Genomic DNA, 15,328 nt, shown 5'->3' with positions numbered 1-15,328 from the left:
CTTGTTGAAATTAAAATTTACAAGTTAAAGTTAAACCGAGGACGTGTGTAACACTTGTTGAAATTGAAATTTACAAGTTGAAGTTAAACGAGGTCGTGTTTAACACTTGTTGAAATTGAAATTTACAAGTTGAAGTTAAACCGAGGACATGTTTAATACTTGTTGAAATTGAAATTTACAAGTTGAAGTTAAACTGAGGACGTGTTTAACACTTGTTGAAATTGAAATTTACAAGTTGAAGTTAAACCGAGGTCACGTTTAACACTTGTTGAAATTGAAATTTACAAGTTGAAGTTAAATCGAGGTCACATTTAACACTTGCTGAAATTTAAGTTTACAAGTTGAAGTTAAACCGAGATCACGTTTAACGCTTGTTGAAATTTAAGTTTACAAGTTGAAGTTAACCGAGGTTATGTTAAAAGAAGATTGGTCTAAACACTTGTTGAAATTTTGAGAAAAATTTACAAGTTAAGCCAAGATTATGTTGAAAGAAATATTTACATACTTGCCGAGATTACCATGTTGCCAAGACTTGGAAGAAATTTGAAAACAGAAGTCTTGCTAAGAGTGAAGTATCAAGTTAAAATATTGTAAAAAATATTTTCAAGTGTTAAGCCGAGGTTGAGATAAACCGATTAATGGGTACAACCGAGGTGTTACACCCCGAGGAGATTGCACAGTTAAGATTACAAAAAGGCCGATGTGAAGTACGCCGGTGTTAGATGGTGGTAGTAAGCAAAGAAGTGCAACGAAAGCCTCACCAGAGGGAGAGAGTGAAACTGGTTGCAGAAAGCTTTGCAAAAGCAGCAATGGAGGATTTTAGAGAGAAAGTTTGAACAAGAACGAAGATGTAGAAGTGAAAAGACGGAGAGAGAGTTGATTTTGATCAAAAGCATGAAATGGTAGCAAAATGGAAAATATGGTGCCTTGGACGATGTGCTTGTCAGACAACGCACGCAAAAGTGATGCGACTTCATAGCACGTATCAGGTACGGTCCAGTAGGGGAAAGACGCATGGTAAAAACGGTTGAAATACTGTGCGTACCAGCTCATACGCATGCTGGAATTCTTGGAGTTCTTGATTCAATGAAGCAAATACCTCAGCTAGGAGGATGGTTTCGGCTGAGAAACTTGAACGAACTTGGTCATTGGTTCTAAGGCATTGATGAAAGCAGACTATAGGTCTTGGTCATATTGAGCTGACGAGTTATGACTTCGGCAATGGATGATGAAGGGAGCTTAGCCGACGTGCTAAATAGAAGAAATGATATAGGTTCCATCACCTCAGGATGCCGAGGTAATAGAACCTTGGGGACAGTTGTGGGGACATAATTTTTGAATGACAAACACGTGGCCGAGGTGACACCGAAGTGTCAGCCGAGGTGTCACATGTCCTAGTCATGATGCCGAGATGATCTCGGCTAGGTCGAGGTCATCTGCGAGAATACTGGAATCCGGGATAAACGGATAAGCGACAAGAGTCCTAGAATGGGAGAAGACTTCAGTTTGGGTAAAGATAAGACTCTTAGAGAGTTTATTCTAATCCTACTAGGAGTCCAAGATTAGCAGTAATCCTAAGTCCATTGGAGCTAGGCTTCTATTAGGACTAGGATTATGTTGGCTATAAAAGAAAGGCACCCCCATGGGTCTAAGGTATGCTTTTTTTGCTCTGTCTAGTGAGTTCAGCACTATTGGTTATCTTTGAGAGATATTTTACTGACTTGATCGTCGGAGTGCCCCTGGGTGGACGAACCACCGCCGGAATCTCTTTTTTCTGTTGCAGGTTGTTCGGGCTTAATCTATTCTGCCGGTGTTCTCTAGCTGAGTACTTAGTTGGCAGTGTGGTCAGAAATTGACACCCACACTATCCATGGTTATTTTGTGTCCCCTATACTCTTGGCATAATATTTCTCACACTGCTGTGTGCTTATAGCTGTTACCCCTTTCAGGTATTGGGATGTAAAGAAGAACTGTAACCTCGTAGTGGGACCAATAAGGAATTTAATGCCGACCTGTTACATTTTGTTTTTCTTTTCTTTTTCTTTTTCTAAAATTCTATCACCACGTAATAAAATAGTAATGGCCCTACAGATGTATTTTCTTAACAATAGAATGATTAATGAAGTAAATTTTTTGTTTAATTATTTTTCTTACTTCCATTCTGCCTCTGTCTGTGCCATTTAATTTGTTAAGATCATAATTAATTAGTAAGTTGCGATTCCAGCCCTAAGCCCATGGGGTTGGGTCATGACAAATGTGGTATCAAAGCAATGGTTTTAATAATAAATAAATAAATAATAAATTAAGAAATAAATATTTACCTACGACCTTAGCCCTTTTATGTAAAATCTCACATTTGTACTATGACTAATTCTGGTGATGTAGGAATGTCCGAGTTTAATCTTCATGAGGCATTCTAAGAGGAGCTCAGAGCTATAAATTTGGAAGAAATCTTAGCAGAGCATTACGCCCCACCTCATCGGAAGGATGGGGAGACTTAAAAGACATAGTTAGGCGACTACATTTAGGCTTTGCTCGATTGATAGGTCAGCCAATATATGTGCAGGCCGATCCTGATGATGTAGCATACTTATCGTGGAGGCAGAGCTATGCCTACACACGCGGACAATATCTTGGACCTACCCGCATACTCTGCCTTGCCCAGGATATGACCTCCCTCACTACATAATTGGCCCTTTGCCCCTAGATTTTGCTGAAAGACGGGGAAATGTTTACCCCGAAGACTACATATTCACCGCCATCCCTAACCCTTTGGAAATTATTAATATTCAGAATGTTGATTTTAGCAATGACTTAACATATGTCGAGACACCCGGCTGGATTGTTGATCGAGCGTTCTGGGGATACCTACAGTCTGTCCCCATTTATACTGTTCAGACAGCGTTGGTTTGTTTTGGTGTGGTACAGTTATGATGGGAATTTGAGCTTTTTATGCAACACTACTTCCCATGGTTGTTTGATCCACCGATCTAGATTTTGTAGAAGAAAATTCTTTTGTAAGCTAACCATGCTAACCATGATGAGTTCAGATCCCTATTTTGTTTTTGTACCATATGGATGAGACTCTAACATAATTTTGACTTTTGGGACAAGGATGCAATATTATATTTGTAAACATAGTAAAGTTGGTATTTCATAGATATACTGCGATATATATGCCGCGTTATGAATGTAATGTCTCGTTTATTACTTTGTAGAATGGCTAATAATGGTAACGGAAGTGACTCATCGGTCAGTGGCACTGAGTCGATGGAAAGAATCATGGAGAGAGCGGTTACCATCTTTTTGCAAGCCTTGCAGACCAACATAAACAATGGGATGCCAGAACGGTGAAAAGAGCCGGTTACCATAAAACAGTTCCAGGAACTGAAACCCACCATATTTATTTGCAGTCCAGACCTAATGGTAGCAGACGCTTGGGTTAAAGACATGAAAAAAAAATTTCACACCTTAGCCTGCACTGAAAGATGGAAGGTAACTTTCGACACTTTCATTTTCAAAGATAATGTGCAAGAATGGCGGCTTCTTACCCTAGAAAAAGAAGAAATCGTGACTTGGGCAAGATTCTTGGAAGTATTTTATGAAAAATACTTTCCAGATTCCCTGCGGGAACAAAAGGCATCGGAATTCATAAGCAAGGAACCATGACGGTGGCCGAATACGAGAGCAAGTTCACACAACTCGCTCGATTTGCGACATATGCTAGAAAAGTAAGGAAATTCAAAGCAGGATTGGATACTGAAATCAAAAATAGGCTTTTGGTTTTGAACCTACCAACCTATGCGGAAGTGGTAGACCGAGCATACATTGCAGAAAAATGGATGAAAGCCTAGCGTTTCGGGGAACCAAGCCAAAAGAAGCGATTTTAGGAAAGAGACAATAAACGATCTGGTGTTGCGCCTCCCAAGAGGGTAAATACGGGCACAACTAGTTCAGGTAATCAAGGCCTTACTAACCCCCGAGGTGACACTATTCCAACTTGTCCTACTTATGGGAAGGCTCATTGAGGACAATGCCATTGAGACACGGAAGCATGCTTTAAATGCAGTCAAGTTGGCCACTTGTTGAAGGATTGTACAAAGCTTACTAATCCTACAGTCGGCCCCTCTAGACCAGTCAGAAAACCCGCAGGACCTAGAGGAGAGAGTAAGGACCAAAAATGCCAAGGAAGGGCTTTTGCCTTGGTACTTGGAAAACCGAAAGTTATCGAAAACGTTGTGTCAGGTACACTTTCTGTCTGTGGTCATTTAGCTCATGTTCTCATTGACTCGGGTTCAACTCATTCTTTTGTTGTGCCACACTTTACTGCCAAGTTGACATCAACACGCGAACCCTTAGGATATACATTGTCTGTGTCTTTTCCTTCTGGTAATTCTGCCCTTAGTACTGATGTGTACAAATCATGTACTATATCCTTAAAAGGCAAAACCTTATACGTAAACTTGATTCCCTTCTGTATTGGGAACTTTGATGTGATCGTAGAGATGGATTGGCTGGCTGCCAACCACGCCTCTATCGATTGTAAAGCCAAAAAGGTCTCCTTCCAGCTACCAAACCAACTTGAGCTTGTCTTTGATGGAACCGAAATTTCCTCTATGACAGCCCAACGACTTCTAAGAAAGGGTTGTCGTAGTTATATTTGTTATGTGATCGATACACAAAAGAGGCCCCCACCGTTAATGCAATCCCCGTGGTTAGAGAATTCCCAGATGTCTTTCTTGAAGATGTACCTGGTACCCCAGTTGACCAAGAAGTCGAATTCACCATTGAAACTCAACCTGATACTTAACCGATTTCAAAAGCTCCTTACTGCATGTCAATGAGGGAATTAAAAGGATTGAAAACCCAACTTCAAGAACTACTGAACAAAGGCTTCATTCGACCTAGTACCTCACCCTGGGGAGCTCTAGTATTGTTCGTAAAGAAAAATGATGGCACGATGAGGTTATACATAGATTACCGGGAGCTGAACAAGGTCACCATCAAGAATCGGTACCCTCTGTCACGAATCAATGACTTTCTCGATCAACTTCAAGGCACCCAAGTATTCTCAAAAATCAACTTGCGTTCTGGCTACCATAAACTAAAAGTCAAAACGGAAAGCATCGAAAAGATTGCCTTTAGAACCCGTTATGGGCACTACGAGTTTCTCGTCATGCCATTTGGCATCACAAATGCTCCAGCGGTCTCCATGGACCTCATGAGCCGAGTGTTCAAACCCTATCTTGACGAGTTCGTCATTATCTTCATTGACAACATTCTCATATACTCCAAGTCACTAGAAGACCATGAGTAGCATTGGCGAATGATTCTACAAATACTACGTGATCACAAACTTTATGCCAAGTTAAAGAAATGCGAATTTTGGATCACTAGTGTACACTTCCTCAGTCACGTCATTAACAAAGATGGCATCTCGGTTGACCCCCAAAAAGTCGCATCAATCGTGAACTGACCACGACCTACTAATGTGTTAGAAATTCGAAGTTTCTTAGGTCTAGCTAGCTATTATCGACGCTTCATGCAAGAGTTCTCGAAGACAGCATCACCCTTGACCCCAGCTAACTCAGAAGAACACACCCTTTGAATGGACTGACAAACAAGAACGTTGCTTTCAAGAGTTGAAAAACAGACTTGTGACAGCTCCTATATTGGCACTTCCTGCGAGAACATATAGGTTCGTAATTTATAGTGATGCCTCATACAATGGTTTGGAAAAGTCATTGCGTATGCCTCACACCAACTAAAGATTCACGAGAGAAACTACCTAACCCATGATCTAGAATTGGCTGCGGTGATTTTTGCCCTCAAGATCTGGCGCCATTATCTCTATAGTGCAACTTGTGAGATTTACACTGATCATAAGAGTCTTAAATATCTGTTTACCTAGAAGGAACTGAATATGAGGCGACATCGGTCGCTAGAATTTATGAAAGACTACGATGTAGAGATCTATCACCATCCAGGCAAAGCTAACGTAGTGGCAAGCACATTGAGCCAAAAGACGACCAGAAGTTTGGCGTGCATTCGGTTTCCTGCTAGATCAATTGTTTGCTCGCCAATATAACCGTGGAACCCACTTTGATTGAAGAAATTAAAGTACGCCAATGTGAAGATAAACTTTTAAAGAAGAAGTATGAGGAGCAAAGAAGTACGCTCGATCCTGACTTCACTGTAAGCAATGGGATGCTAAAATTTTGAAATCGAATTTGCGTACCCGATCTTCCAAAACTCAAGAAGAAGATATTGGTAGAAGCTTATAGCTCGAGGTTTGCGGTCCACCCTGGCAATACGAAGATGTATCATGATCTGAAAGAACACTACTGGTGGACAAGAATGAAAAAAGACATAGTAAGCCATGTCTCTAAATGTCTGCATTGTAAAAGAGTTAAAGCAGAACATCAGAGACCTATAGGAATGCTGTAACCACTCACTATTCCTGAATGGAAATGGGAGCACATTACTATGGACTTCGTGGTCGGGCTACCACAGTCAGTTTTGAAAAATGATGCAATATGGGTTATAGTAGATCGATTGACAAAATCGATGCATTTTCTGCCGATCAAAATCACATACTTCCTTAATAAGTTTGCCACTTTATACATCAAGGAAATCATTTGTTTGCATGGTACCCCAATTTCAATCGTGTTTGACTGAGACCCCCGTTTCATGTCTCACTTTTGGAACAAATTGCAAGAAGCTTTGGGAACAACGCTAAAGTTTAGCACTACTTATCACTCGCAAACTAATGGATAATCCGAAAGAACAATCCAAACTTTGGAAGATATGTTACATGTCTACGTGCTAGACCACAAGGGTACTTGGGATGAGCACCTACCGTTAGTGGAATTCGCCTTTAACAACAGTTACCAAGCAAGCACCAGTATGGCACCGTACGAAACACTGTATAGAAGAAGATGTGATCACCTTTGTGTTGGACGGAGGTCAGAGACAGGAAACTGTTAGGCCCTGAGATCGTGCAAATAACAAGTGATAAAATCCAACTCATCCAATAGGGAATTTGTACTGCCCAGAGCCGCCAGAAAAGTTATGCAGATACACGGAGACGAAACTTGGAATTTCATATAGGAGATCATGTGTTCCTAGCGATCTCATCAACAAGAGGGGTTATCCGATTTGGAAAGCGAAGCAAGTTAAACCCACGTTACATCGGGCCATTTGAGCTATTGGAAAGGATTGGTCCTGTGGCATATCACCTTGCATTGCCCCTTGAACTATCCGATGTCCACAATGTGTTTCATATTTCGATTCTTCGACGGTATCTTCGAGATCCAGAGCATGTGGTTGATTATGAGAACCTGGAAGTTCAAAAAGATCTCTCTGATGAAGAATAATTAGTGCAGATTCTCGATCATCGTAATCAGGTTCTCCGGAACAAGACTATACCTCTTGTAAAAGTCTTGCGGAGAAATCATCGAGTCAAAGAAGCGACATGGGAAATTGAAAGTCAAATGCGAGCCAAATACCTGCACCTCTTTGAAAACCAAGGTACGTCAAATTTGAAGACAAACTTCTATTTAGGAGGGGAGAAATGTGACATCCAAAATATTTAATTGACACCACAACCAATCATGATAATAATAATAATAATAATAATAATAATAATAATAATAATAATAATAATAATAATAGTGGTAGTAATAGTAACATAAAATAATTAATTCTATGATGGTATGCTATAAAGTGTAATTTAATTTACATTATGAGTTATTATGCAATTATTCTAGAGTTATTGTGAAATTATTCTAGAGTTATTGTGAAATTATTCTATTAACTAGGGTCAATGTCAAATTCAACAAATAGTTGTAGATAAGCTTAAAATGGATAAGCTCATGTAGAGAAGCTTAAATGGATAAGCTCAAAAAAAAAAAAAAAACAAAAACAAAAACAAAAACAAAAACAAAAAAACAACAAAAAAAAGAAAAGAAAAAGGATAAGGTGACAAGCTTGGATTGAGGGACTACCACGTCGCATGACCACGTGGCCAGTTTGATCCAAGGGTGATGCACTAGCGCCCAATAAATGGGGCTTGGGCAAGGAGGAGGAAATACAATAAGGGTAATCAGTCCGTAAAGAAGGGTGTTTTCGTGAACGGAAAAGTAAGGGTAAAGGGTTAATATTAAGATGAGTTATATTATACTTTGAGTCACTATAATATATTTTCCGTATGTTTTGAGTTATCACAACATTTGTGTTTTATAAATTATATTAATACTTTAATTACGTTAATTATTTTCTGAACTCTATTTATTGAAACCCATGGATATGTTTGTTTAAATGTTAATAATTATTCTATAAATACCACCACGAGAGTCCCATGCCTTGGGGGACTTAAATAAACCATAGGCTTCTGATTGGTCACCTTCTAACTCTCTGTTTGTTGTGAATCTATTGACCTATGTTCTGACTATCACTCTAGTGACCTCTGTTCTGTTCTATACCGTGGTTATGGTTATTTATTTACATAGTTTCTATATTTCAGTTTCTGTCACTTAAATAATTTTTTTATTCAAATTAAGTTATGTTAATGTTTTAGCTTAAATAACTATCCATAGTTATTTTGTGTTCCCTATACTCTTGGCATAATATTTCTCACTTTGTTGCGTGGTTATAGTTGTTACCCCTTTTAGCTGTTGAGATATAAAGAAGAACTATAACCTCGTAGTGGGACCCGCACGGAATTTAATGCCGACCTGTTACATTTTGTTTTTCTTTTCTTTTTCTTTTTCTAAAATTCTGTCACCACATAATAAAATAGTAAAGGCCCTACGGATGTATTTTCTTAGCAATAGAATGATTAATGAAGTAAATTTTTTGTGTAGTTATTTTTCTTACTTCCATTCTGTCTTTGTCTGCGCCATTTAATTTGTTAAAATCAAAATTAATTAGTAAGTTGCGATTCCAGCCCTAAACCTCTAGGGTTGGGTCGTGACACTATGCACTCCCAGTAATCTACCAAATTTTCTACCAAACCTCTCACATGGGTGTGGGATCCACAAGACCCACATGTGTGTGGGTCCCACACCCATGTGAGAGATTTGGTAGAAAATTTAGTTGATTATTTGGGATCGCTAGAATAACTCCATTCAATGATGATATAGAAGCACATCTGACGTTTTAATTGGAGGTATAACCAGATAAATCGCTGTAGAAGAGGAAGACAATTTTTATTTTTGCATCACAACAATTACATAACTCAATATATAATTTTAATGCCTTTCACTCTTCCACGCGTCCAATTCTCTATCAATATTAGAATGAATGCATGAACCAAAAAAAAAAAAAATGAATATTTGAGAAGACAAAGAGATATGGTTTGAGACCTTTCAATTGTTGAATGCTATTAATTAATAGTTATTAGGCTTCATAGTCGGGCTTCAATATTTGTTAGCCATTAAAACTGAATTTTTTGATTTCATCTATATTCACTTGATAATTTAAAGTGGACACGTGTTAAGTCTTTACACAAATACTTGGCAAATTTTTTGATCATTATATATGAAATGCATAGTGTAATTGTTTTTTCGCAATTACAACTTGTTATTTTTTAATTAGAATTTGTATTTGTTTTAGATATTTTTGTAATATACAAATTATTTTTTATGGTGTAATTTTTTCTTTTTTTTCGCAATTGCAACTTGTTATTTTTTAATAAGAATTTATATTTATTTTAGATATTTTTTAATATAAAAATTATTTTTTTTAGATTTTAATGAAATGCACAATGCAATTTTTTTTTCGCAATGACAACCTTTTATTTTTTAATTAAAATTTATATTTGTCTTAAACATTTTTTTAATATACAAATTAATTTTTAGATTTTTTTATAAAAATAATTTAACAATCTCATCACTAACCATAATGTATGGGAGAAGTTGAAAATGGTGCAGTAGTAGGTATGAGAGAAGTAAAAAAAACTTGCGGGTTGGAAAAAGAAAAGTCAATTAATGCTGAGATTTTTTATTTATTTTTAATCAAAAAATTAAAAAATTAAGATTAAAATATTAAAATTCTCACAAGATTTGTGGATTAAAAATTTCATTTTCTTTATATAATATATATAGATAGATTAGATGCGTAAGACGCACTTATTAACATTTACCTTTGATGTAACGCTACTTTTGACAACCACATATCAATTTCCACAAAATTTAATTCACTTGTCGAAACCGAAGGGCACGCTTGCGTGTTGCCCAATGACGATGCGTCTCCATTTTTCACCAACCCATCCAAGCTAGTGAAGGGGTCACCCCACTTCAAATTTCTTTCTTTTAGTGGAATGGAAAATAAAAAATTCATTAGGCATTTTTCAACAATGCTCTCATAATTTTTTAGTGGCAGGTCTTCTCTTAAATTTAGTTATTAAATTTCGAAAATTTCTGGAGTCTATCGCAAGTTCTATTTCGATAATTTGAATCGTTTAATTATGTAAGTCCTTCATATATGTCATTCTTGAAAAAAATTAAATTAATTCGATAATTATAACATTTTCATTTTATCGTGTTTGCTTCTAAAAAAATAAGTAGTCTATTTAAAAAAAATACATTTATTGTTTATTATTTTGGAGACAAATGTGATAAAATGAAATGTATTACGATTATTGAATCAATCTAATCCTTTTCATGAGTGATACCTTATAAAATAAACGGTTCTGATAATTGAAACAAGACATACCTCATGGGTCTAAACAGTTCTCTCAAATTCAAATTTAAATTTGAGAAAAATTCAACCCATATTTAAAACATCAACACAAAAGTGATGGACGTTATCATTTTAGACAAATGATTATCAAATTAGAGCACCACATAGATGTATTCCAGAAACATTGAATAATTTTTTTGTAAAACCAGTCTGCTAGATTGGGCAGGACCAATTTCCAAAACCTTAGCTTAAGCCTAGTCCATGATATACGAGTTAGCTTTTGTCGGACCTTAATGCTGTGTTTGGTTGGAGAATTTGAGAAGAGATTTGAAAAGAAAAATAGAAAAGGTAGGTGAAATATGAATAAAATATACCTACATTTCACACACTTTTTTCCTTTTCCTTTCCAAATTTCTCTCCAAATCCCCCAACCAAACACAACTAAGAATTGATCATTTTACCAATACACTTTATTTTTTGGAATTGATTTATTTTACGTTCAAAACTCTCTGAATGCAGTTGCTCAAGAAAGTATGAGACCATATGTCTATTGTGTTACTTATTCTGTTGGAGTTCCATTTTGTAATGAGACTAGGTTAAGACAATTTACTTAAAATGTTCTAAATGTCTCTCTTGTCAAAAATACTAACATTGTCAATAAATAAATTTTTTTGACTCAAAATTGGAAGTTTTTAACAAGAAACTATACATATATTTTTGAAAAAGTATTTTAAAAAATAAGATGTATGGTATAAATTTATATTAGAATGAGTCACTCCCAAAACAAATCTAATCAACACATTTGATTTTTAGAATATTTCTTTTAATCTTTTTCACAACTATTATAAATTAAATGGTAAAATGAAAACTCCATTACAATAATGGCCCCGTTTGGAAGGGCTTATTTCCAGCTTATTTCAACTTTTAGCTTAATTTAAACTATTTTGATGTGTTTGGTTCAGCTTAACAATACAGTTTATAGCTTTTTGTAAGTCAAAAATCAATTTATTCTTTGAGTGGGGAGGAAAAGCTTAATTTATAAGTCAAAAATCAGTTTATGTTCATAGTCATAAGCTATAAGCTATAAACTATAATCACTTTCTCACAGCTCTACCAAACGGGCCAATGTATAATGGAGATTATTTCAATTGCACTAAGCAGATTTTGTGAAATTTTATAAGACACCAATGAGGAAAACAAGGGTCATTCTCATGATGCTACTAAAACAAATTCAAGGATTTATTCATAGAACCCAACAAGTAGACAGTTCAAATTCATTATTTAACCATGGAATTAGTATAGATATTGAAGAAAATTGGTGTTAACCCATAATAATGTTCTTGTGGAAGCTACAAAAGCAAGCATGCTAAAATCCACTCAAATAATACTTGATGATAGATATTCCAATTTGTGAGCAGTTGCATTTGACCAGCTTACTGGTAGAACTTATTTTTGAAAAATAGAGTCAAGTTTAGGCTTAGAAATCTTTGCCTAAGTCCGAGTCCAAGCCCAAGCTTAAACTCGAGCCCAAGTCTAAGCCCTAACCTGAGAGGGCCTGGGCAATGGCCAGTTATGAGTCTCATTTACATAGTTGTTTAGTCTTTGCCACATGATGCTCCAAATTGGTTAGCTTTTACTGGAGCTAGCAAGCTTGATAGTACACCCTGCTCAATCAATCCAACATTTAAATTTTTTGTATATGTATTGAAAATTTAAACTCATAAACATGTTTTTTCATTGCAATGAATAAAGACTCACACCACTAAGCTACTATGGTAAATTTAGTAATTTTTTTATATAGGTAATTATTTATTTTAAATTTTATTATTAATTGTTTAGGTAGGATCAGAGCACTACAACTTAGAATCGGACTTGGGTAAAGAGTTGAACCTAATTTCTCTGATTGAATGAGATTTCTTTACATTTTAGAGAAGTTGGATTAAAAAAAAAGAAGAGAAAAGTGAAAGTATAGATTTTTTTCAGTATTTATATTCTAATTTATTTTGGAAAAAAAGTAAATAATCTACAAACTTCATTTCATTAAGCCATGACCAATTAATTTACAACTCTGGACTCATTTTTACAATTCATTAAGCTTCTTGCTAGCAATTCAGGAGTATTGGTTAATTTTTGTTTTTGGGTGAATAATATTTGTTAATTCATGAATGGTTAAGTCACTCAATAAAAATAGTTAGTTATTTTATATAAATCCTTTATCCTTTTCTTTTTAAGTTATCTTCGAATGTTACATTTGTCAAGAAAAAAAACTATTTATACATAATTTTTAGGAAAATTTATACAGGAGTCTCATTCTAGAAAACTATATACAAGAAGTCTCATAATTTTTCTTGTAGACTATTAAGTCTCATTAAATTTGGGTATGCTTCATTTGTGTACTATTAAAATGTCACAATATGAAAGTTACAATGTGAGACAGTATTCTAATGTGTATACTATTGTTTTATTAAATTTTTATCACATGTGTCATTCTTCTTAAAATGCGAAAATAGGACATTTATGCACTATTATTTTATTAAACTTTTGCCAATGTGTCATTATTAAAATGTGACAATGAGATATCATTCTAATGCGTGTACTATTGCCTTACTTTTGTCAAATGTGTCATTTTCTTAAAATGTGACAATAGGACATTTGTGTACTATTGTCTTATTAAACTTTTTTCAAATTTATCATTCTTAACATGTGACAATGGAAAATCATTCTAATGTGTACACTATTGTCTTATTATGTTTCCAAATGTGGGTATGCTTCATTTGAAAGATTTTAGTGTGAGATAATACTTATGAGTTAACAAAAATATTTATGGAACTAAATGGTCCATAAATTATGGATATAGGATTCATTAGTAAATGTTTCTAATTTTTATAGATAACTTAAACAAAAAATAGTTTTTTTTTTCTTTTTGAAAATATATATATTCGTTTTCTTCTCATTTCTCTCTTCTTCTTGTTTTCTAATCCGACCAAAAAAAAAAAAAAGAAAAGAAGAAAGACTTCTACCTCATTTTCCCCTACATTTTTCATTTTTTTTCCTTCACAAAATCCACACACAACCTTAAAAAATTATTTGCAAATGAAATATGTCCAACCAGTGTTGTGAATAACATACTGTACCAACTTGTTCCGGTGGGTACATACCATTAGGGCCGGCTGAAGGGGAAGGCAAATTAAGCTAGTTATAGGTACCGAGTTTGAAGAAGGCCCAATTTTGAAGTGAAGTCTCATGTAGTTAATTTAAACTAGGGCAAATTCCTGTCGGTGATTCCTATATTTTATTCCTTATGTCATTTTGGTTCTTATACATTCAATTGACTCGATTTTAACTTTTAATTTTAGATTTTGAGTCAATTTAGTCCAATTGATAATATTTTTAGTGTTTTTTAAAAACAATTATCACTAAATTCGTTAAAGTTAGCTCACTGAGTTAAGTAAGTTTATAATTTTGCCTTAAAAATATGGCACATGACACTTATGTGTATTTTTCATAAAAAAATACTAAACGTTGTAACCAATTGGATTAAATTGAGACAAAATCATAAATTCAGAATAAAAATCAAATTAATTGAAATTGTAGGGATTAAAATGACACAATAACCAGTAGCTTTTCCAATCTAAAATAGGAAAGGGACACTAGTTTTACATTCAAAAGAATGGGAGAAAAAAAGGCCATATATAGCAGATCAAAAAGACAGGGACTACAAACCCACAATTTTTTACTCTGAATTTATTCAGAAATAATAATCAATAGTTCAAATTCTTTTCATTCATGGACCCCACACTTCAACAATTTGATCTCTACCACACAAATTGATTCTGGATAAATTCTGAAACCATAAATCTGGGTGACTAACTTTTTCCGATAAAAAATGAAGGCAAAAAAAGTGATCATATATACTTATTATTATTATATTTTAATGTATTTTTACACAACTAAGGTCATGTGTATACGTAAACCTTAACATATTTTGAAAGAAAAATTCAATTCATACAAAAAATATTACAAGAATCATTTTCTATCCACATTGAATCACATCATTTTATACAAAATTATGTATTAATTTTTTATATGTTCTTGCCCCTAAGAAAAAATATATCTCAGTTTGATATTTCACTTTAGACCTCACATGTGGTTGAGCCGGCCCTGCATACCATACAAGCTTATAAGTACATACTATGCTAGAAAGAAAGCAGTACAAAAAAGGAGATCATTCTATGTTGCTCAATTTTTCAAATTAAAACATAACGATCTATATCGGTACTAGCAAATTCTAAATAGTACTGGTATACTAGGATAATTAGTATTTAGTGAATTTTAGTATTCAAAAATGTAAATAGTTAAAATTTAAAAATAATAAGGTGAAGTAAATTTTTAAAAAATAAATTGTATAAAAATTGTTGAGTACTAAAATTTATAGATATTTTGTAAATATTACATTATGTTACAAATCATATTACTTTTGTGTGCATTGTTGTACCATCAAGTGTTACAAACAATTGAATAGTAAAAATGACATTATCTAAAAGTAATAGTGGCATATTCTGTAATAATTAATAAAATCATGTAATAAGTAATTGATCCACTTAGGCATGTTGATTTTTTTTAAAAGATATTTATAAATTCAAAA

The sequence above is a fragment of the Camellia sinensis genome, chromosome 5 (genome assembly GCF_055761805.1).
Source record: "Camellia sinensis isolate YWXY chromosome 5, ASM5576180v1, whole genome shotgun sequence".
Lineage (NCBI taxonomy): Eukaryota > Viridiplantae > Streptophyta > Magnoliopsida > Ericales > Theaceae > Camellia > Camellia sinensis.
The sequence above is the reverse complement of the archived record's forward strand: the minus strand, read 5'-3'. Positions refer to the sequence as shown.